At 38.8% G+C, this 25,232-nt stretch overlaps 1 long non-coding RNA gene across 1 annotated transcript; it reads right to left on the reverse strand.

The window, feature by feature from the left end:
• Nucleotides 1–4,063: 4,063 nt before the first annotated feature.
• Nucleotides 4,064–18,321, reverse strand: LOC119260727 (uncharacterized). Its single transcript, XR_005128789.2, has 3 exons — nt 18,197–18,321; nt 14,261–14,380; nt 4,064–4,363 (listed from the first exon to the last, which is right to left on the reverse strand). It is a non-coding gene; the product is annotated as an uncharacterized LOC119260727 (long non-coding RNA).
• Between the last annotated feature and the right edge of the window lie 6,911 nt (nt 18,322–25,232).

Genomic DNA, 25,232 nt, shown 5'->3' on the forward strand with positions numbered 1-25,232 from the left:
GTAGTCAGCCCAGTCAGATACTGTCAAAGCGTAGAACAAAGTATCTATCATTGGCATAGACTTGGGAAGTAGAATTAGACAAACAAAGTCACTTCCTGAGTGATCTGAGGTGGAATAAGACTTAAGCTTGACTATCCAGTTATATCCAGAGCGAGAGTTGGGGGTTAGTATGAAAGAATATCTTCAAGATACAAGTATATGGGGTCAAAATTCCAAAATAACACAAGAGTCCTTAATTCAAGTGAATGTACGAACAGTGTGGTTGTGACTATCAAGGCAGAAGTGCAGCATGGGCATTCAGGACATTGACCAGAAGTCAGCATGGGTCATCTACAGTGTGTGTTTATTTGGCCACAGAATAAGCTGGCCAGAGTGAAAGGCATAGATTTGTTTAAACAAATAAGAGTTATTGCAGTTCTGAGATCTCTGACCTCCTTCAGTGAGTACTATATTCTCCAGTGGATACACTCAATTATGGCAATAATCTCCTACAATGAATTTTCTTTCCTTACTGCAAATGTGATTTATTTTGAAAAGGCCAAACTTTGGTGATAGGAGATAAGAATGTTTTTATCTTTTTTGGTTGCTGAGTAATATTTCATCGTATATATGTACCACATCTTCTTGATCCAGTCATCTATTTTGGGGCATTTGAGTTGCTTCCATAGCTTAGCTATTGTAAATAGTGCTGCTATAAACATAGGGGTGCAGGTGCCCTTTGGAATTACTGTTTCTGTGTCATCTGGGTAAATACCTAGGAGTGGAATTGCTGGATCATATGGAAGATCTATGTTTAGTAGTTCAAGAAATCTCCACATAGCTCTCCGTAGTGGTTGGACCAGTTTGCACTCCCACATGCAGTTTGCAGCAACATGGATGGAGCTAGAAGGGATCATGCTCAGCGAAATAAGTCAGAAAGAAAAAGAAAAATACCGGATGGTCTCACTCATAGCAGGAATTTAGAAAACCTAAATAAGAGACCAGGAAAAAGACTAATCAATACAAAGTAAAAAACAAAATCAACAAGCAACTATAAACCAGAGACACACTACAGGGGGCCGGCGGGGGTGGGGAGGAAGGGTTCGGGAAAGGAAGGACTAGAGTCAAAATAAGGGGGGGAAGTGGGGGAGTGCAATTGTATGGGGGATATAACCAAAATGAAAATGCATAGATTGTGCAAAGATGAAAAAAGATGAAGCTGTAAGAATTATATAAAATAAAATATTTAAATTAAAAAAAAAGAATGTTGACCAGGATTTCAAATGATCTAGGTGGTCATTGATTATTTCATGATATCGGTGATGCATTTAGCTTAAGACTAAAGAAGACTGCTTTGCATAGTAAAGTTAGGAGATCATGAAGTATTTGTAATTGAAGCTGAGGCGGGGCTGGAGAGAAATTTTACCCCTTTTCTGTTAATGTAAAACCGTTTTTTTAAGTTTATATCTGTAACACAGCAAGGGATTTTTCTGGGTTGGTAGTACTAAAAATTAATTTCCTGGGTTTCTTTGCACCAAACACCTCAAAACATAATATATAACAGCCTAAAGAACTGGAGTAGTAGGGAATGACAGTGCTCTATTGATGAGTGTATATATTTCTGGTATCACAGATATACTGCGTGGTTCTAAAAACCATTAGAGAACTCAGTGGAATTGAAAAATAGTAATGAAAATGCATTTCTCCTGCTGGGGGCAGAATATAGAGGCATAAATACCATCTTGGCTCTGCCACTCGATTTGCAAATGATACATATTCCCAAAGATAGGTAAAGAGGAATATATTAGAGAATTTAATTCCCTAGTTCTTCCAGGAAGGGCTATTCTTCAAGTAGAATAGCAAAGTCATTGTATAAGTTTCAATCCAAAGTTTTGACATAGACTGCAGATATAGTCAGATTCTTAAAAATAACTAAACTGGATTCTTTACCAGTGAAGAAACTGAAGCTCAAAAAGGTCAACCAGGGGCCTCAGTGGTGGTGCAGGTGGTTGAGCAGCGCACTGTGAAGCTATCCGCCGCCTCTGCAGTGTGGTTCGATCCCCATTGGCCAGCAAGAACCCCATATGGCAAAGCAGACCTCTCCTGTCTTGCCCGCTGCTCCCCTCAGCAGTGTACTTCTTCAGTCTGACTGTTCTGTTCCCCACTCTGTCTCTGGTGAATCCTCTCACCCTCCCGCGCATCTGGCCTGTACCCCGATTCTTGTATAAAAATAAATCTTTGAAAAAAAGAAAGGTCAACTGGTTTCCCTAAGGCCATGGATGGTCTGAAATGGTCCCCAATACTGTTAACACTTATGTGTTATCAGCCTTATTGTCTCAGAGAGCATAGTTCCTTCTAATCAAGAAGTGTTATATAAAACAGCATCCTCCTCACTCACCACAGGGAATCTACTGCCTTCTAATAACTACTACTTGCTCTTGATTATTCTGGTGATTGATTATTTATAGTTCCTCCCATTCATTGGTGGTTTATTTCTCTAATAACAGTTCATTCTTGGAGAAGAAAAAAAATAAAGGGACCTAGGACATAGTCATTCTTTCATCTATTGGCGATATAAGGGTTGGTGGAAAGATCAAAGTAATTTTTTAGTACTAATTCCTTGTAAAATCTCCAATGTTTCATGACTCAAAATTCAAGTGGTGTAACTTATTCAATCATATAAATCACTAATCTTTAGTCTGTGAGTTTATCTCATAATTCATGTTCCTGTTAGAAGCATGATGTGTTTTAGACATCAAGTTTTGTAACTGTCAATGTGTATGAGTGTGTGAGTGAGTTACAGAAGGTAAGTTCCCAGGCTTTCCTAAGCTGAGAATGTCACCCTATGTGTGAGCAAATGCCTTTCTAGCCGATACTGGGTGTAAACCACTTGAAATTTTGGAGGAGGGCCAATATTTCATCATCTTGGCCCATCTCTTCAAACAGTGTAATGCTCTCGTGTGCTGTGCCAGAGCAATGAAATACCAAAGGCTTGTCCAAAATGCCAATGATAATACACCTATTTTCATCTAGAACAGCCACTGTAGTTCATGTAGTTACTTTCCCAACTGAAAAATGCTGGTGAACCAGCACAGTGAGGCCAAGATAAGTACCTGCTTACAGTTACTGGCAAACAGCAAAGAAAATTAAACTTCAGTATTGAGTCACTTGTCAACCTGGCAAGCTGACTTCAACTCCTACAACTGAGTTTTCATACTGCGTGGGATTTTGTCACATTCATCTGGGTTTACATGAGTATAGTTGTGCTGGTAAATTCTAGAAAAACCAAATACTTTTAATAACCACTGTATGCCTGTATTCTGGAGCACGTTGGAAATTTGCCATTTCAGTTTCTGAACGAAAATTGGGTTGTTGATGCCAAGGTGGGGGGAGATTATTACATGTATTGATGCACTGTGAACAGACAAAATGCAATTCCACTTGGCTGCTTAAGAACTTATGCAAATATCAAGTCCGCCTCCTACACACATGAGTCTTCTCCATCACTTCAGTGGGAGTTTTATGTGGGAATTAAAAAAAAGAGAAAAATGTCACCCAGTGTATGTGTCTGATCATGATTTAATATCTAAGCTGAAAAGTCCCAGAGAGTGAAAGCTTCTACCCACATAACACTAATAAATCATGGACACTGGCAGCCTTAGAATAAGCTTGTGCAATGCTTTGGATAAAATGAGCTATAAGCTGTCATTTGATAGTTGATAAATCTAAATGGACTTTCACCGTTAAATATGAAGATATTTAATTGAGTGCAAATGATAGCGTGATCAGTGTTTGCTTTTGTTCTCACTTTGTTGTAAGACTATAAAGATTCTAGTTAATAATCTGCCGGGAGAAAAGACCCTGCTGAGAGAAAGCAATTTAAATGCCTTATGGTCTAAAACAGCAGAGTGGGAGGAAGTGGGGGAAGAGGAGAGGGGCAGACTGTGAATGTGAGAAACAAAGACTTCTTTGGCTAAACCAATTAATTATACCTTTCTGTGTGATTAGGGTGCATTCATTGAAAATTAGAGTCCATATAATTTTGATTACTATTAAAACAAATACAAACACCTAACAAGTATGACCATGTTTTATTAAAATAAATAGTGGAGCTTATGGGATCAGTCCTTGGCATTTAAATGCAGTCCCATCTTCTGTTTCCCATGGGGTAATTACGTGACTCAGTCCACTGGACACCCAGCTGAGCCAAAGCAGATCTGCAGGGAGTGAGGCGAGATTGGCCTGGAATTCTTTTTGTTTGGCACTGGAGTTGCTAAATTAGTGTACATCTGGGTGTGATCTCCAGCTGTACCAATAGCTTCCTTCTTCACCCATAAGAAACAAGGCAGGTATGGTGTGTCTGTGGCCCTCTCATGTTTGAAAACTAAAAAAAAGAGAGAAACATTGAGAATGAAGTTTATGTAGCTTTATCCAAGACAGCTGGGCAGGCCATATTGAATCTAAAAAAATGGGAGTTAAGGGTATCCCTCTTCAGGGTACACTGATCTTCAACCACATGCAACCTTGCTATTGTGCCTTTATGCAGACACCTTTCAGCAATACCCTGGTCTCCTCAGAGATAGGCCTTCATCACCTCAAAAAAGAGATGATTTTATCTAACTTTTTTTAAAATTTATTTATTTATACAAACACTGGGTACAGTCAGAAGCGCAGGAGGGTGAGAGAATTCACCAGAGCCAGAGCGGGGAGCAGAGCAGGCAGAGGGACTGAAGCACACTGCTGAGGGGAGCAGCGGGCGGCAGGAGAGACCCTCCTCCTGTGGCCGGGGAGCAGCCAGGGATCGACCCGGCGGTGCAGAGGCTGCGGGCAGCTTTGCAACCCAGCGCTCAACCGCTGCGCCACCAGGGAGACCTCGATTTTATCTAACTTTTTAAAAAAAATTTTACATCATTGTTCATTTTTAAACAATATTTTCTTCCCCCACCACCTCAGTCATAGTCCCCATAGAATTTCCCTCACCAGTGCACCATCACCTCAGTCCCCTGTGCTCCTCCCTCCCTCCATCTGATCCCTCTCCCTTCTCCTACTCTGCAGGATGTCTCTGATTTATTATTGTCTGTTTTTGCTTTGTTGTGTTTTGTACTGTTATTATTTTTTTACACTGATGTCTTATTTGGTTCCCATATATTCATGCTATAAGTGAAACCATCCGATTTTATCTAACTTTTAAATATCTTAGAGCCAACTCCCAGAGGCTTTACCATTGAACACAATTATATTTTCATATTCATTCAATCGTAAATAATAGTTAAACCATAAATTAAACATGGAAATCTAGGAGTTATTTGTATCAACTTGCCTATAGGTAAATGTACCCTTACTGTGATGATTTCTTAAAATTTATCAAATCCCTTATCAGTTCACCTTTTTCTCACATGAGTATGTTGAGTCTGATTAGGGGAGTTTTCTGGAGACTGTCACTTTATTATTTCTTCCTTTTAAGTCTCTTGATTTTGTGTTTTATGTATTTTCTAATTATCTACACAAAACAATTTTCAGTACACCGTTATCGAGAGTGAGGAGAATGTGCTAATGAGAGCGATGCTATTTCATGATGGATCCTAATCACATAAAACTTTTCTACTAATAACTCCAGTCAATTTAACATAAAAGAAACGGTGGTAATAGTGGCATTTTTGGTGATTTTTGTAAGTTAAGTGGTCTCAGACATTGAAAGACACCCTCAGTCTAATTTCAATGGGATTTCGCCCATATTCTGCATGTTGTTGCATTTGAATGAGAATTGTATTAGGAATGTGTATGTAGTCAAAGGATAGAGGTATGTAAAGAGTTTTAGTGTCTGGCTTACCTGAGACAAATGTATGCTTATGCTCCCTCAACTTAGGCTGGATCAAGAATACTGAAAAATTCTTGGCAGGAAATAAATGATCTGTTGAACATATTTTGAAGTTTTGGTCACCCTTTGAAAGGGCCTTTTCTACCTTCCCCCCACCCAGTGATGGGAAATGTACCATAAAATAAAAGTCTTTTTTTGATCTTCACCATCACTGGTGGAAATAAAAATTGCAGCAATTAAGCACTGGAATAAGAAACATGTTTTGCCAGGTACTACTCATGTAGGAGAGATGGACTCAACCTTGCTAAGAGCCTCTAAACACTAATAGAGCTTTTATTTAGGTACTGAAGAAGATTCTTTTATAAGAAGCCTTTATTTTCAACCAAACCCATTTGTTTGAAGAGAGGTAACATCAACCAGTTATTAGGTGCAAAACACCTGAGTTTTATTCCTAGCCCCACCTCTAGCAAACTCTTTGACCTTTAGGACAGCCTAAATCCTCCTGCTAGCAATGGACTGAGTGACCTTGGACAAACCACTTAGTCACTAAATTTTTATTCATCTGTCTCTAAAATGGACTCTTTGCTCTCTGCCTAATAAGGATTAAGGAGATAATATTGGTAAATTGCTTTAGGATCCTAAGAAAAGCACACTTCAAATAGAAGTACCATTAGATTGTTTTTCAATCAAGCTATATGTTTGTTTTCTTCAATTATCCCTTCTCCTGTTGTGTTTACTTCAACAGTTGGGTGTGCCTTCTCTGACTGGTCCAACTAGTACCTTTTACACTTTCCCTATTCCTGTTAGTTATCCTGTTTTGTATATTGTTCCCAAGTTCATTTCTTTGAGAATAATCTACGAATTAATAAGTCATGTTGACCATAAGAACATGGTTTGCAGAAACAGGCTTATGGCATAATATAGGTTAAGTGATGGTAAAATAACATCCAATAGCTTCTTCTATTTTCAAATGATTATGTACAATAAAAATAATAATTAATGTTGTAAATTTCAAGTATGCCTTTCATCTGATCATCTCAAAGTATTTTAGAAACGCTAATTAAACTCCACAACACCCTTGTACTATACATATTATTATTTCCATTTTGCAAGGGAAGAAACTGGGGTTCAGTGAGGTTATGTGACCAGCATAGGATAAAAATGAGTCAGTGTCAGGAAGGAGATTGAGAGTTTCGAAGGTCCAGTGAAAAGCTTTGCATCTTGAGCTAATTATTGCTCTGTAATTCTAGAGATGGAAGGTACCAGGTAACCATCACGGACTCAGCATTTGAGAGTGTCTGTCCAGTGCTTATGTTCCCTGATGCTCCTCTTTTTCCTACTGATTTCAGTTCTTAACTTTCAGAAGATTTTCTGGCTTCTCAGGCTCATTCATCAGTGAATGAGTAGAGCTCATGCATGTAGATGATAAGCTCAAATCAGCTAATGTTATGATACTTCAATCAAAGCAAAAATACATTATGGGAACGAATGTTGAAATTTAGTGTAACTTGTTGGTATAGTACCCCTTGTAGATTTTCCTGTCCTGCTCTGTCTCATGCAGTGCTATAGCATTGAAGAGAACCATCCTATAGTGTTGATTTAATTTTCTTTGAATAATAAGAAGACATAGAAATTGACTATCTGGCATTAATATCCTAAATTCTATGAACTTGCTGGGAGAATTTGGGATACAGTGTAATTTAGAAGACCACACCTATTTCTTAGTTTGGGTGGGTTGACCTCAACTAACACCTGCCTTTCTAGGTTACTTTGGGTATTCTGAAGATACTAAAAAATGACTTTACTTCAAAGCACAGATACATTTTTCTTCTCATGAAAAAAGTTTACAAAACTCTTAAGTCCAATTCATGGAATCATCTATTAAGTCCTTATTGGGAGTGAAAAGTATCAGCCCAGGGATAGGAATCTATCTTTGTGGTCAGTACTGTATCATAAATAAAGGAAATCCTAGTGATTTCTCTAGGTGTGGGAGAGAAAAACAAATCGATAGGTCAGGGTCCTAGTTTGGAGGCAGAGTTAAGTCCATCTAGATTTCTTAATTGTTGTGTGATTTGGGACAGATCATTAAACTTCTTTGAACTTATTTACAAAATGAAAATACTATTTCTAAATTATGGGCTTGTTGTGCAAAAAAAAATAATTGAGATAATGTAGAAAACCCTGAACATGTTACCTGGCATATAGTAAGCATTCAATAAATGATTGCTATTGGTATTGATGCTTTAATTATCCTCTGAATTTTCAAGGCAATTAAACTAACAAAAACTGGTGATAAACAAGGAGACTTGTAAAGGATAAAAGGACAGAGTTTATTCAAAATAAAATAGTGCTACACTGAACCCTCTGGCCTTTGTGACTGGAGGAACAAGGTAAAAAGTATGTGACCAGCTGGTTCTTAGGGACCTAGGCAGGAGTAGATGGCACATGAACTAATAGGGACAGCAGGACATATACGTTGGCATAGAATATTATCACGTTCTTTAACAAAAATGTTATTGTTACTTTGTATCACAATGGAAAATTGCTCTCAGTAAGTCCCAAGTTTTCTTTTGATGTTTCCCAGGAAACTGTATTGACTAATGCCCTAAAGCATTTAAAGCTGTTTTCACAGACTTTAAATAATACTTGTGAAAATAATAATACCAAATTTAAAGCTAATGTAAAGTGAAGAATCATGCTAAATGGGACTGGGGGTGAAGTAAAATAACTTTTTGCTTATTGAAAAATAGATCCATAAAAAGTGCATTTGCCACTTAAATATAAAAGGTATTTGAGAGGGATTGGGGAAGATAGTTTCCTTTTGGTCTATGTACCATAGATGTAAGAGATGGAAAGCCATTTTCCTTTTCCTGATCTTGCAAGAAGATCCAAACACTCTAAATTAGATCTATGAGAGAAACTCATTAGAATTTATAATCCAAGACTCCAGGATGATGCATGAAAATAAAATTTATGGTAGTTAGAAGCACCAGAGTGTTAATTTATCAATCAATACGTAGTCTGCAGGCACATCAAAATCTATACTCTTTCAGATGGTGATATAGCTCAATGTTAGTCTGTTCCTTCGGTGTTTATATGTTTACTAGAGATTTTAATTTTTATTTCAGTAGTTTTTAAGTTATTCATCTCAGGTTTACCTCTTAATTGATTTTCCTGTCTTCAGTTTCTTTCTGATTCATTTTGTTTCCCATATTTGCTGCCCAAAATGAACAAAGATAAAACCCCCCAAAAAGATTATGTCCACATTTGAATTAAAATTATTCAGTGTCTTCTTATATCTGCAAAGGGGCAAACAATCTTGCACATACAAGCATGCCATTCAATCCCTTCATGATGAGAATCAAACTAATTTCCAGATCATGAAGGATTGCCTGCTCACCAAAAATACTTTTCTACCTTCTGCCATTTTGTTGACATTAGCATCGATGTAGCACATTGGTTTGAAAGGTGATGAAAGAGGGGGACTCTATAGCACAGAAGATTCATGATCATAAACAGATAAGAGAGACTAAAGTCAAAAATCAAAGCTAAAACCTACATGCATTGAGGATGGGGCTAGGCAAAAGGATGAGGAACAATGTGTGGTAGGTTCAGAGTTTGCGTGGACTCATCATTATCTTACTGCCACAAATCCAATTGGTTTTGATTCTGTTCACTGGTCTCAGTGGGATAAAGCCTAAAAGCATCTTGAAGTGTTCTCATGGCTCCTGTTATAGACTCTGTAAAACCATTGTGCCCCAGGCCTCGATGAAATAGCTTTTCCAGTTACTCACATAACAACAAGACTCCAATTACTTTCCAGAAATAAAGACTCCAGTTCAGTTTAAAAGCAGTGTTGGCCATGGTGATATCTGAAAGAGTTAGGAGCTAGTTGGGAGAATATGCGAGAGACTTCTACTCTTGTCATCTGTGCAGTGGGCAATGGGCTCATTTTTGTTGGTTCTTTCTCCTAGGGAATGCTTTTGTGGCATCCTTGGCATCCCTCTGCTGAACATCAGTAACTATTATAAGCAACAATTCTCACCTGCTGACCACTTACAACTGTTTACCTCATCTTGGGGCTCCTCAAGGGCCACTTCTCTCTATGGGACATGGTGTAGCCCCAGATGTTCCTCTGGGAGAGTCCGTCCTTTTGGTTGAGTCAGACTTTTGTTTCACAAGATCCACTTGTAGCAATAGGGAAATAAGCTCCTTTGTCTCGGCAAGGGTGCAAAAATGTCTTCTCTTGAACTTCTCTCTTGTTATCAAAGAATAGTCTTCTTTTCACTGTTCAATCTTTCCCAACATCCATCCAACACCAGTTCCCATGTCCCCAGACTCCTGTAGACACATTTCAAGCTTCCCAATTAGTCTCTTTTTAACTGGAACACTAGATTTGGGGTGAGGCTGCAGAGTTCTCCCTACCTTCAGTCAAGGAGAAGGAAGACACTCAGTCACATTTTCCAAATAAATTTTCTTTCGATTTTTTTTTTACCCCAATCTTTTATGTGGTCAGAGGGAATGATCACCTAATTCTGGCATCTCTGGCTTGAGTCAGTCCTCTTATCTTACAGACATCATCTAGATTTGGTAGCTATATGGTATCTACTATTTTACTCTTGGCCCTGTACATCTCTGCCAAAATTCCAGGGAAAAAGACACTGTTACATCTCACATCCTATGACCCTCCGGTGCTGGCTGTGGCACCTCCATTGAAGGGCCTGGCTTGACTTTCCCTGACAGGCCCAGGCCCCAGGTCTGGCACGTGATAAATACTTTCAGGCCCTTTTTACTTGCTTAGATTCTTCTTTCTGCCTGGGATGTCCTTCATTGGAGAGATTTGAAAAATCTCTCCATCCTCTGATACTCAGCTCAATTAATACCTCTGTTGTACACCTTTCTGCATGCCCTTGGTCAGAAAGAATTCTAAACCAGCTGTATTTACTTCAGGTTTTGGAATCACATAATGAAAATTCTAGGCTTCAGTGTAAGACAGACTTTGGTTTACACTTGAGCCCACCATTTTAATAGCTCTGTGTCACTTCAACCAAGTTCCCTCATCTTTCTATATGTTCATCTGAACAAATGAAGGAAAAATAACTTTTCATTATACTTGAGGTCATGTATATATAAAGAGAAATAATGTATATAAGCACAAAGCACAATATCTTAATATGATAAGTACTCAATATGACAGGTGAACACTAATATGATAGACTGTTAATACTATGATTGTACTATTACTATGGCTACTAATAGTATTACTTCTGTCATCTCAGATGTAAAAAATACAAATGCAGCAAGAAAGAAATCTGTTGCTACTTGTCTAGCTTGACTTTTGTTCATTGCCATCTGCCAGTCATAGACTAGATTCTTTATATATATATTCCACAATTTCACCCTCCCAATTTCCCCATGAGGTAAGTGTAATTATCTCTTTTTGACAGATGAGGAAACTGAGGTTCAGGGAGATGAAATAACTTGCCCGTGTTCCCACAGCAAAAAAGGGCAGAGCCGGAAAGGAGAATCTCGGTCTGCTCACATCAAAGCGTGTGCAGGTAATGACCACATTGCACAGCAGTATCTGCAGGCTCTTAGGTCGTTGCTTAACATCTGGATTTTACAAAAGAGCATCCCTTACTCTAGTGCTTTCTGTGCCTGTTCATTCCAGTGCAACTTTCACTCCAATGTGATTTTAGATTCTGCAAAAATTCCCTGCTACAAAATACCATTCAAAATTTTCATGAGTTCCCTTTAAGTGAATGGTGGGAGATCGATGAACCTTTCTGATTTCAGGCATTTTCTGAATGAGCATCTCCCTCTGCTTTAGAAGCCTTTACAGTGGCTACCTAGCTGTCCCTATCAAATCCACTCTTCCTTAGAGTACCTGGAACTTTAAATGAACAGTTGAGACCCAGTCAGGTGATAGCCATTAAATTGTGTCATACTTATTTAATACATATGACACATCCTCCCAGGAGAGCTGAAGTGCAAAATGTTATTAATGTCGTCTCAGTGTTCCAGTTTTGTCACGGGCATAGCTTTTATTTCCACCTGTGGAAGGTACTGCATTTTCAAGTACAAAAGCTGAGTGAGAATGTGTGAGGAGGTGACACAACCATCCTCTTTCCCCCATTGTTGGCATGAAAGAGTCTTGCTTCCTCTTTACCCCATGGATGGGCCAAACTTCTCAGGGCTCTACGCGATAGCAGATAGGAGACTCAGCTCCTAATGAACCCTCGCCCTGTTTCTCCAAAGACTTGAGTTATGGGTCAACTTTCTAGAAAGATAAATAAGTAAAACTTCTCATGTTAGATAATGAAAGGATGAGGCAAAGTGAAGTATGGAATATCAGTGTTGGCCAAGGAAGGTATAAGAGGAACGGTGAGGCACAACCTCAGAGCCAGTGGGTTACTCTCACAGACAATTCTTTCTTTCTTTCTTTCTTTCTTTCTTTCTTTTTTTTTTAAAGATTTATTTATTTATTTATGCAAGCACTGGGTACAGTACATCTTAGAAGCAGGGAAGGGTGAGAGAATTCACCAGAGCCAGAGTGGGGAACAGAACAGGCAGACTGACGAAATACATTGCTGAGGGGAGCAACGGGTGCGGCAGGAGAGGTCTGCGCGCCATGTGGGACCCTCGCTGGTGGCCGGGGATCGAACCGGCGCTGCAGAGGCTGCGGGCAGCTTCACAGCCCAGCACTCAACCTCTGCAACACCGGGGAGCCATCACAGCCAATTCTATAATTAGGAGTGGAGCTTTCTGGACTCTATTTCTGACTTCCTGAACTAGGGACTCTATTTCTGGCTTCTGGGAACTAGGGACAGAGGCTGTGAGTGCCTTGTGGACTTTAAAATGACTGAGCAGGGCCTCCCTGGTGGCGCAGCGGTTGAGCTCTGGGTTGCGCAGCCTCTGCAGCGCCAGTTCAATCCCCGGCTTCTCCCCAGCCACCGGAGGAGGGTCCCACATGGCGCACAGACCTCTCCTGCCGCCCGCTGCTCCCCTCAGCAGCGTACTTCAGTCTGCCTGCTCTGCTCCCCGCTCTGGCTCTGGTGAATTCTCTCACCCTCCCTCGCTTCTGACTGTACCCAGTGCTTGTATAAATAAATAAAAATAAATCTTAAAAAAAAAAGCAAACATTGTACAAAAAAAATAAAATAAAATGACTGAGCATAAGCAGGCTGAACGCGCGTGCACTCTTTCTGTTTTCCATTGCACCCTGGTTTCTGCTCAGGGGCTGCTATCTATAGGCAGAACAGATGGTATCCGGATAACTACCAGCCAATACATTTTCTTCTTCTTTCTCTTAGTTCTCCCTTTGCTTATTCCATATGTAAATGAATCCTTTTAATTCCCCATTTTTTCTTGTTTCTGTGTACCTACTTTTAGTTTTTGTCCTGTATTCTTAACCATAGATATGATGACTTACAAGCTGGGTCACCTCCTTTACCCCCAGGTTTGCCCCATAACAAAAGGGACCTACAGGAAGTAAGGGATCCAAGTGGTTATATGGATAAGGATATGTGGTGTGTGGGGAAGTTCTGCAGCCTGGTGGGGCTGGAGAACAGTGGAAGGTGATGAGGCAGAACTGGGAGGAGGCTCTTGTGGGGCCTGTAGGGTGTAGTCAGGCTTATTCTTTTGTTCTGAGGCCTTTTAAAAAAATTAAATGATTGTGTTACATTGTGTCATGTATTTAATTGTTGATGAAATTCACAAAACATTTGTACTAGATGTCTCAGACACAGGCATGCATGGGGTTGACATTCCCATATATAACAGAATGTACATAGGAATATAGACATTTCATAGGTAATTGCAAGCAGGGAAAACACACACACACATGTGCGTACATATGTATTTAACAAGCAATTACAAGACTTCTTAGTAGCACAAGTAAGGAACTATGCAGTATTGTAGAAGTACCTAAAGACAGGGGGCGGGGGCAATAGACAAGTTGGACCTTCTGAAGATGCTGAGAAACTATGGTTAAAGGTATTGGTGGTTGTTGCTATAAAAATCCTCTCATTTTACTTTTATTCCTTTTCTTATTTAGGGCATTGTTTAATTTCCTAACTTAGGCTTCAAAATATGCTGATTTCATATTCATCATCATGGTACACATCCGTCTTGCCAATGGGTGACAAAAACCAATCTCCCCACTGCAGACGCCCACCCACAGCAGTTCTGCTGTTAGAGGCAACTGCCAGGAGCAGATTTTAAGTTTGGTAAGTGCAATTCAAACTGGCATGATCAAACCACCCAGTTTCCAAATTACTTGCACTTTCTTCATAACCTCTTTACCAGCACCCTGTGGGACAAATGTTTACAACTTATTTCTTCTCCTCCCCCGCCCCGTGGTAAATCATATTCAAGGATGGAAAACAGAAAGAGTCTTAAATTATTCATTAGAATAGAATTTCTTTCCAAACAGTCAAGGTAGATTTAAAAATTACCACTGACTATGTGTTAGGAGTCTTTTCTCACTGAATGTAAGTTGTTAACCCTTCAAACAGATGAAGCTCATCGGTGGCTTTCTCGATTCTTGTCTTTTTCCTGTTCAAAGAATCGTGTGGCCATCTCCTATTTGAAGAAAAGAAAAATGGCATTAAACTGCTGTGGTGCCTTTGAAGGAGGCTGCAGCACTTGGCCATCTCGTGTGTGAGGACATATTGCTCTCCTGGTGCTGCTGTCCTGGAACTTGGGCATTTTCAAACCTACTGCTCTTGACAAATTTGGGGTAATTTACATAGTCTCACACTGCTCCCAGTTTATGGCAGAACGTGTCTTACATTTATAATGCATTCAAAACTCCTTGGAATTTCAACCTGTTTAGTAACAAATAATTTTTCAGCAGATAAGAAGGAAAAAGAAGCAAAAACTGGTGACATCATTTTTGTTCTCTTTTCAAAGTCTGATCCCAACAATCTCTGGGAATTCCTAAGAATTCTGGAAGGTGCAGACCTGTGCTGATGTAATTCTAGGCAACCCACATATTTATGTATTTGGAAGGTGGCTACTACTGTCAGTTCTTCAGCTATATCTTTGTGCTCTATCAGGGCCCTCCCAGCCTATCGGATGAAAGCTGTGATTGCTCTGAATTTCCACTAGAGACCTCTAGCTGATCACAGGAGGCCAGGTTTTTTCTAGAAGCAGCAGAGGTTAAGAGTTTGCCAATTGCCCTGGGAGAAGGTGGAGTATACCATCAAAGGAAAATAATTCTGTTCTCTGTCTCTCTCTCTCACACACACACACATCTTTTTCTTAAACAAATGTAGACTTATTCAAGCATGTGTATTGTAAAAAACCAAAGAGGAAATTTTCCATGTTTTAAATTAATGCCGCTGAAATTACAAAATAGATATTCTTCTAGGTTGAATAGCTCCTTCTCCAAGGAGTTTTCTGTGCTGACACTTGGAGATCAGGCTCAAATCACAGCATTTAAGAGTCTCTGCTACAAGGTCTGAGAGAGGATGAGTGCCCCTCATAGGCAGTGGGTACCTGGACATTATCATGAAGCTGATCAAAATGCCCTCCATCCCCTGCCAGCCCCCAGGTAGCCTTCTCCTTGGTGCTTGCACCTCCAATGTGGAGCCTGTGGCTGTAATTCCATGCAACAGCAACAGATGGGACACATCTGTAAGGAGAGACTGGTAGATGAAGTTTCACCATTTTCTCGAAAAGGCAAAACACATTAATCTCCATTTGCTTTGAATGGTTGTAATGGAAACATAGGGCAAAAAAGGAAAAAAATCTCCCCTCGTTTAACCTGTGCCCCTGTGAAAAATTGCTATAGCTTATATTTCAGAAACTGAGTGTAACTAATTTTACCTTCTATTCATGGTCTTCACCATATACCAGCATTAAAAAGAGAAACAGAGTAGGTCAGTGAGTCTAGAAAGCCTTTCATAGTTGATCAGTATTTCTCCAGGGCCTCTCTAACAACTAGCTTTCTCTGAGATAGTTGTTGATACTTTGCACATGTCTTAAAGGAAAATTATTTTAGGTAGATTGTTATTTATTCACCCAATTATTCATTCATTTATCAAACGCCTGTAATGTGCCAGTCACTTTGATTTGCAAGGAAAACATAAATGGAGATGCACAAGATTTACAAAGAGTTCCTGCCTTCGGATATACAGATTCCTGAGTGAATGACTCTTTCAAGATGTCTGTAAACCTTCTAAGGGGGGGGGGGTTGGTGTGTGTGTGTGTGTGTGTGTGTGTGTGTGTTTGCACCTGGGTGCTAACTAGTGAGAAAAATTTAAGATGTAACACAATCCCTAAAGGGGTTGATATAAAAAGATAGTTAATAATCACTGCAGAGCCTGGCAGTTATATAGGCAGATAATTAGAAGACAGATAATAGAGCCATGCACAGTGTCTAGAGCTTACAGGTGGAGTCACCACAACTGTCCCTGACATGAAGGTGCTAGAGAGAAGGCAGCTTCTGTGTTACATGTGAAGGATGAGCAGGAATTCTCCAGCAGACTTGTTGGGAGGGTAGATGGAAGCCAGTGTGCCCTGGAGGGCTGTTCACCTACAGAGTCTGAGGCCACCCTACAAGTAGGAGCATGATTGGTATTTTCTCCAGTGCAGCTTGACAAATGGAGCATGCTTTACCATTAGTCAACAATTACAGGAAAAGGAATTCCACAGGCATGTCCTGGCTGACCACAAATGGCTAAGAGCACATGCAAATTCAGGATGCCCAAAGGTAGATGGGGGTGATCAAAAAGACCTCAGATGCTGGACCAGGGTTGCAGCAGTGTCTAACCTTTGCATGCACATGTTACTGCTCTGAAACTCATACTGCCCTGGGAAGGAACGCCCCATGCAGTGGGTGGAGCCCTGCATGGGAGAGCTGTCTCTGATTCAATCACTGCCCAGCTGCCTGCTCACTGAGCTCCTGCTAGCCTCCTTCATTTGCTCCTCTTTATGTAACAGTTACCATCTATTAAGAACCTCAATCCCAGTTGCTAGGCTAGGTAAATTATCTGCCTTCTTTCATTTAACTCTCACAATATCCTACAATGTGAATTTTACCCTCTTTATTTTCTAAGTAATTTCATGTGAAATTAGTCACAAGATTTGAATAAATCCACTGAGTCATGTAGCTAAAAAGTAGTGATACCACCATCAGAACCACAGTCTCTGACTCCAAAGTCCATAGCCATTTTTGTTCATCTCATTTGTTTTGGATACATCTTCCTCATCCATTTCAAATGTGCTTTAAATGTCATCACCTTGAGGCTGTTAATATATCAGTGAGACAGTAGTGGCAAGTATAATTTGACACTTAGCTCTACAGAGCCAGAATAAGGTATTAGACATACATTACTTATCTAGGAAGTTAAAAAGCTGGAGTTTTCTACCTGTGCCAAGTTTTGATGTTAATGGCAGTTTGAGATGAAATTTAGAGGATATATTTGAGGCTAATGTTAAACTGTCTTCTCGTTGATATGAGTATTGGTTCTGAGATCTGATAATACCTTAAAAGGTAACAGTCTGAAATAAGTAGCAACATGTTTTCTCAAAATGTTTCAAATTGCAAATACAGTCCTTTGATAAGATATTTGGCAATATGATTTAAGTCACCATAAATCTTCAAACTGAGCACTTGTGGGAATTTTGTAAATACTACAAAATTGTTTTTCTTCTGCACTCCAAATACTGGTTTTTGTATTTTTTTTCTGTGTTAAAAAATATAGACATATTTAAAGAGACTTTTGGGGGCTTTATTTCCTAATCTATACATTTAAACTTGAATAGTTTGTGCATCCATTACAACATATTACAGACATATCTTCCTAATAACAGTTACAAAATCCAATTATGATTTTTGGCTGTTAGGATGTAGCAGTGAATAAACTTGTAGAGTAAGGCTAGCAGTCATTCAATTAACTTTATAATGTCAAAATCTTGGGTAATGTCAGGGTTATGCTTATTTAAGACATGACAAGTTGACAAGATATTATTCTTTCTTGAGATCTGCAAGTCTCTCTAATGTTCAGAAACAAAATAAGTAGATGGATAGAATTCTACAATCACTTAGTTAAAAAGTGAAAAACCAGTCAGTCAGTTGAAGAGCCAAGGATTTGGCATTCTATACTCAAGTTGTCTGAACATTTTAATTAAAATTTTCACTTTAAATGAGAATGAGCTATACTACAGATACCTGGGGAGCCGACTCTGAGATGGTATTTGACATGCAGGAAGTTGACTCTGGTCAACCTGTATGGAAGGAGAGCTGGACAGGACAGAAGGTAAAGGGGGCACTGATATATCATGGAACATTCCTGCCTCCATGCAGGAAGTGGGTAGGTGGATAACTCTTTGGGGCTGTCCTAAATTGGGGCAGAGGGTCTGGAATATTAACTCTTCATGAAGATCACTCACTGGATATGGGTCACATGGAAAGATGACTTGACCTTGGCAAGCTCTCTTCAACAGAGACAAGCCTGAAGCAGCCACAGGTGAGAGCAACACCACCACTCAGTCACTAAGGGAACTCATCCTCAGTGATGAAGGGGTTCCAGGTGACATCACAATGTCCGCCATGGGTTGACATCCAGACACTATGAAGTTATTTAATATTCCTATGTAACAGTTTCTGCAATATCAATTTCTCATTTGCTAATTTGCAAAAACTTTAGTTTTCTTCGAGTTCTTTAATAAATTTGCAGCACACACACATGTCTCCTTTAGGATGCTAGCAACAAACCATCACAATGAATTTATAAAATATGGTACATGAATTTTTTATACTGTGTGAAAACATTTATGTCATTTGGAATGCTGCATTTTTGAATTTGTGATTCCTGTAAATTGGTTATTGCAGACAGTTTGGTTTGCAGTGTCAACATTCTTTCACTTCATTGTTCTCTTGCCTTCTAACAACCTGTGATAAATCCTGGATATTAATTTTAAATAATTTTTAGTTTTTGCCGTTTTTTTCCTAGTGAGGTTATTGATCCAGTGATTATTTATGTCCATTTTGTCCCTTTAGAAAGTGATTAGGGTTTACAGGAAAAAATTCATTATACAAGTCAAAATAATATTCTGCTTATCATCTACCAAAAGCTTATGCATGTCTAGTACTAAGTGCTTTAGATAGTGAGTGTTATAGAAAACTATTTTAGAAATAGTGAGATGAAGTCTATGAGAAGTTAGATAATGTCCCCAAAACTAACAACTAGTGGATGGTAAAAATGGAATTTGATTTCAGAATATGAACACCCTCAAGGACTATACTGAAAATTTAGGGGGAGGGAAAATAAAATTACATGATTTAACACATATTTTATATTAACGAAAATACATTTTGTTTCAAAGTCTATATTTTTCTCATATATGACCTTAAATCCATTCATTTATTCAACTGTTTATCTCATTTATTCATCTAACAAATAGTTGGTTTCTATATGCCAGGCAATTTTCTAGGCTCTTCTGTTCACCAGAGAGCGAATGATTAAAAAGGTCCAGTTCTGGGAGAACTGTTGTCAAGTAGAAGGAGATGAGAGATGATAATCACAAAACTTATTAAGGCTATATATGCATTAAGGCAAAGGGGAGCCTAAGTTGTAGTTTTATTTTTTTAAGATTTATTTATTTATACAAGAACTGGGGTACAGGTCAGAGGCGCTGGAAGGTGAGGGAATTCACCAGAGAGAGTGGGGAGCAGAACAGACAGACAGACCAAAGACACAGCTGAGGGAGCAGCGGGCAAGGCAGGAGAGGTCCAAGGCAGGAGAGGTCTGCCGCACCATGTGGGTATCTCCCTGGCTGGCCGGGAATCGAACCCTCGCTGCAGAGGCTGCAGACAGCTCCACACTGCAGCGCTCAACCCGCTGTGCCACCAGGGAGGCCCATAAGCTGTAATTTTAAATAGGAAGGTCAGCATTGGCCTCTTTGAGAAGCTAATCCTGATAAATGATAGAAAGAAAGTGAAGGAATTAGCTCTATAGATACTAAGAGGAAGACTATACCAGGCAGCTAGGATATCCAAGACATGTTTCAAATACAGGAGCATGATGGGTGTGAGTGGAGAACAGTGACATTAGAGTCAACTAGGGAAGGTTTCACATTGACCTTAAAAGTCAAAAGAGAAATCAGTGCACATAAGGAGAGTAAAAATGTAACTACAAAATAATAATGATGATGTTGATGAGGATGATGATGATAAAGAGATTAGTTATAATGCCTGCTCATAACGTCTTTAATCCTACTTATTCAGATAAAAGTGTGGGTGAATAAAAAACTCTATGATGGTTATATCAACTTGACAGTGCCGGATCTCTGATTAAACATTGTTTTGAGATGCAGCTGAGGGGGTTTCTGCAAGAGATTAGAATTTGAGTTGGAGAACTGAGTAAAGCAGATGGCCCTCCCCAAAGTAGGTGGATATCTTTTAATCTGTTAAGGTACTGCATAGAACAAAAAGACAGAGAAAGGTTGGATTTATACTTGGGCTGACTGAGCTGAGACATTGATCTTCCTCTGGACTCATGCTCCTGCTCCTCAGGCCCTCTTGTCCTAGAATCTACACCATCGACTTTCTGACTCTCAGGCCTCAGAACTATACTGCCAGCTTCCCTGGGTCTCCATTTGCAGAGGGCAGATCATTGGATCTCAGCTTCCATAATCATGTTTGCCAGTGCTTTATACTATAAATAGGCATTGATGTAGATGTAAATATAGATATATCTCCTATTGGCTCTGTTTCCCTGGAGAACCCTGACTAGTATAGATTCTATTTCATATTAGAAATGGAAAGCAAAGATGAACTGAGTAATAGAGCCTGAAAGCAGTGTAACTGATGTACCGATGTTTACATATGAATTTTTGTTTTTCTCATACCCTTAAGGATGGTGACATGACTGCAAACAAGGCCCAGATACAGACCCATGGATTGAAGTCTTGGATATTTTACTGACTCAACAGGGTATATAGAACAAGTGCTCAGGGAGTTGTTATTATGTCATAGTCTGAAGATTAAACCTTCTCTAGGATTGCAGTGACAAAGCAAAGAAGAATTAAACCACACCTTTGAGGGAGAATTTGAATGCTTGGAAACATTCCCAAGTCATTTCTACTCTCTTCTCTGTAATCAAAGCAAGAAGAAACACATTTGTAAAATGTCCTTAACCTTCATAACTCCTTTGTTGCAGTGGAACATATTGGTAAGATTGAGTAAGCCTCTTTTTACTCATCTTGTCAGACTTTAAAAATCTGTGCATAAGTTAGGCATCACTGATATTAAGTTCCTTAATATTCCAAGGGATAAAATTTTTTTCCCTCAAATTCCTGTTTTTAATTTCTTGCTACAATCTTAGAACACTTAGCATCAAAAGGTACACAACTGCTCATTTCAATCTAGTATCATCACATTGGTTACAACAACTGTTGGGAATTCTAAAAAACAATATTCTCTCTATATACTCCAATTTTCTGGTTTGCAATTCCTTTATGCATTCAGCTTCTTAATAAGGACCCTCGGGTCCCAGATTATTCTTACAATTAAATCTTGGTACAAATTCATTCAAAGAAATTTTGGCTAATTGGAGAGTTACAACCTTTAATTTAACTCCCCACTACCTTTGATGCGCTTGATCATGAACATTTTTTTCCCAATGGTATAGCAACATGTCTATTTTCAGAAGCTGTGTTTTACAATCTTGATGTACCCTGGATTCTGCCAGAAGGATTCTTAGTAAATGCTTGTGATAGCACATTTATAGTCTTAAATGGGATGTAACTATGTACAGGGACTACTATATCATCAACTGCTTTTGGTGGTCAAAAATGGTACTTTGTATCCCCTGCCCATTATCATTAATAATTACTCTGGAAGTATCTAAAATTCCTGAAATTTATTGCACCATCTCTACTACCTCATAGTTTTCCACATTTCATCTCTTTTTGTGATGAAAATTGTATGGGTTACAGATACTTTACATAACTTCATAGGTCTTTCAATCGCAGTTATTCCAGTAGAGCTTCTCAAATAATTAAAATTGTAATTAGGAGACTTATGCTTTTTGGTTGTGCCCTATGAGGATATAATGACAAGGTGGCCTGCTGCAAATCATGAAAATAGCCCTCAGCAAGAACCAAATCTGTCAACACCTTGATCTTAGACTTTCCCAGGCTCCAGTACGATGAGGGAAGAAATGTCTGTTGTTAAGCCACCCAGTTTATGATATCCTGTTAGAGCCACTAAAGCCAATTAACACAATGTGGTCTACAGTTGGGTCTTTGTAATTCACTACCTCCTACTACCCTCCAGAAACTTATATATTATAAGTGACTATTTTTGTCTTATGTCCTTACAGTCTTCAACTCACCTTGGCTAAGTTGGCAGTGTACGTTGCAGCATACATTTCATGTACTGAGATATAGCTGATTAGATTATTGTTCCAATAATAATGAATAACATTGTTAAAGTATTATTAAGTAATTCTTAAGTCTCCTGATACATAGTAACTGTACCAAATACTCCATATAATTATTTAATTTAAATGTCTTTAATAATCCTTGGAAGTCAGTACTATTAATATCTTGAACTTGGGGCTGTTAAAACAAATTTGGAAAGGTATGCTTCCTACCACATAGCTATAAATCATATTGAAATTATATATTGTATTTCATGCATGATATGTAGTAGATGCAGGGTTTGAACCATGACTATCTGCTTCTTCTCTACAGATTGTTAGACTTCACTTATTGGTAACCAGTAGTGTATAACATAGCATCTTACACAGAAAATAACTTACTCTCAAGAATGAATTGCCAGGCCTCCCCGGTGGCGCAGCGGTTGAGCGCTGGGTTGTGAAGTGCTGGTTTGATTCCCGGCTGCTCCCTGGCCACTGGAGGAGGGTCCCACATGGCGCGCAGACCTCTCCTGCCGCCCGCTGCTCCCCTCAGCAGTGTACTTCAGTCCTACTGCCTGCTCTGCTCCCCGCTCTGGCTCTGGTGAATTGTCTCACCACCCCCTGCACTTCTGACTGTACCCAGTGCTTGTATAAATAAATAAATAAATCTAAAAAAAAACCAACAACAATGGAATGTTTAAGAAACCTTTAAAAAAAAAAAAAAAGAATGAATTGCCATAAAAGATCCTACTTTCAACCTGAACTGAACAATATTTCTTTAAATCTTTGTCACCTTTAAATGCTGCACTTATACTGCATATTAATTATATGTTCTACCAAGTTGCTACCAGTTTGATTTAGAATACTTTGACTCCTAAAACCAAGATGAAACCCAGAGATATGCTCAGTGATACATTTAGGAAAAGACTTGTTTCAGTGGAAAATCCAAAACCATCGTGTGAGCCCATGAACTGCCGCTTGACCCTCTTGCCTACAGTTCTCACACTAGAAAAAAAGTCCTATCAGCTCAAGCATTTGGCAGAAAGCCCAATGAAACTGCTTTTGTTTGGTGAGAGCTACTGATCTGTGAGGAATGCTTGAATACTAAAGAGATAAATAGAACATTTTCCAAGGTCCAGGTAACTGTAAGAACCTGTAATGGCAGCATTTTTGGAATATATATGAAGAACATGAGGGGACAGGAGCTGGGTAGCTTGATGCCTGGGTGGTGGTGACCATCTGGAGTTTAATTTATGGGTTCCTATTCCAGGACAGCATTAAACACTGTAAGTTCATGATTGGAATAAAATAATAAAAATATGTTGACCCGAGCCTTACGTACCAATCTTACACTCTTTGTTTTGCCTCTTGTGCTACAAGTTGAAAATACAAAGGTAAGAGAAGTAACAGTTTCTATGTGATGAATACCTGTAATGGACCAGGCACTGTTGTAGACCTTTAGTATCTTATTCAAAGAGTTCCTTACAGAGTCCCAAGGGTTTTTATGTTCACTTTATATATCTGAGAAGAAACACAGGCACAGAGATGATCATTTATGGATATCACATAGCTTTAAATCATACAGTTGAGATTTGAACTTGTATCTGTTGGCTTCAAAGCAAATCCAAGAGCACAAGTATTTGGTAGTAAATAATATATTGTATTCCCTAGTCCCATGTAGATTTTACCTCAGTAGGCACAATAATTTTCAAAATGGACCATTTGATTTCTTTTCATTAGGTCAATTTTCTGATTTGGTTTAACTCCCTAGGGTAAAATAGAAGTTACACTTATCACTTATCATAACCAAATGTTTTAATTTACCACCATATTTTTGCCACAATCCTGGGAGATCATATACCTCCCTTCTTTGTACTAGCACTGATTACAATGCAAGACAAAATTTATGTTCATTATCAATCAAATAATCTACTACTGTGCGAGTATGTACATGAATGATTTTAGAAATATGTTTATATTTTATTATGTTGTTTAGATTGGGCTCTGTGCTTTGTGATTGAGAAACATATGCATATTTTCCAGCACATCTCAAAGATAAAACTCAAAGATATAGCTGAACATCAGATATGTTCTCTTTATTCCATGAATTCTTTAAGTTGTATTAGATAAAAAATTTATATTTCATACAAATGACCAACAGGTATAGGAAAAGATGTTGAACATCACTTGTAATCAGAGAAATGCAAATCAAAACCACAGTGAGATACCACCTTCCACCAGTGAGAATGGCACATACCTAAAAAACAAGCAACAACAAATGTTGGTGAGGATGTAGAGAAAAAGGAACTGTCCTACACTACTGCTGGAAATGCAAACTTGTCTAATCACTATGGAAGGCTGTGTGGAGGTTCCTCAAACTACTAAAAATTGAGCTTCCATATGACCCAGCAATTCTACTCCTAGGAATGTATTCAAATGATACAAAAACATTAATTCAGAAGGAAACCTGCACCTCTATGTTAATTGCAGGACTATTTACATTAGGTAAGCTATGGAAACAACCCAAATACCCAAAAATAGATGATTGGATTAAGAAGATGTGGTATATGTACACAATGGAATATTATTCAGCAATCAAAAAAGGATATACTCATGCCATTCACAGCAACATGGATGGAGCTAGAAGGGATTATGTTCAGTGAAATTAGCCAGAAAAAAAAAAAAAAAGAAAAATATTGGATGGTTTCACTTACAGTAGGAATGTAGGGGAAACAAATAAGGGATCAGGAAAAAATAATGCTAATTATAATAAATTAAAAAAACAAAATTAACAAGCAACTGTAAATCAGGGACATTCTGCAGGGTAGGGGGAGGGAGATGGTCAAAACAGGTGAGGGAAGAGCACAAGGGACTATGGTGATGGTGTGTGGGTGAATTGGTGGTGGGAATTTTACGGGAACTTTACCTGAGAGGAGAAAGCATACATTGTACGAAAAGGAAGAATGATGTAAAATATATATGAAAAATTTTATATTTCAGATGTTAATATCCAGTTTCATTTATATGCAATTTGACACTGCTTCAAACTCACAGAAAGATAT

The sequence above is a fragment of the Talpa occidentalis genome, unplaced genomic scaffold (genome assembly GCF_014898055.3).
Source record: "Talpa occidentalis isolate TD23 unplaced genomic scaffold, MPIMG_talOcc4v2.1 talOcc4.6, whole genome shotgun sequence".
In the NCBI taxonomy this organism is placed as follows: Eukaryota; Metazoa; Chordata; class Mammalia; order Eulipotyphla; family Talpidae; genus Talpa; species Talpa occidentalis.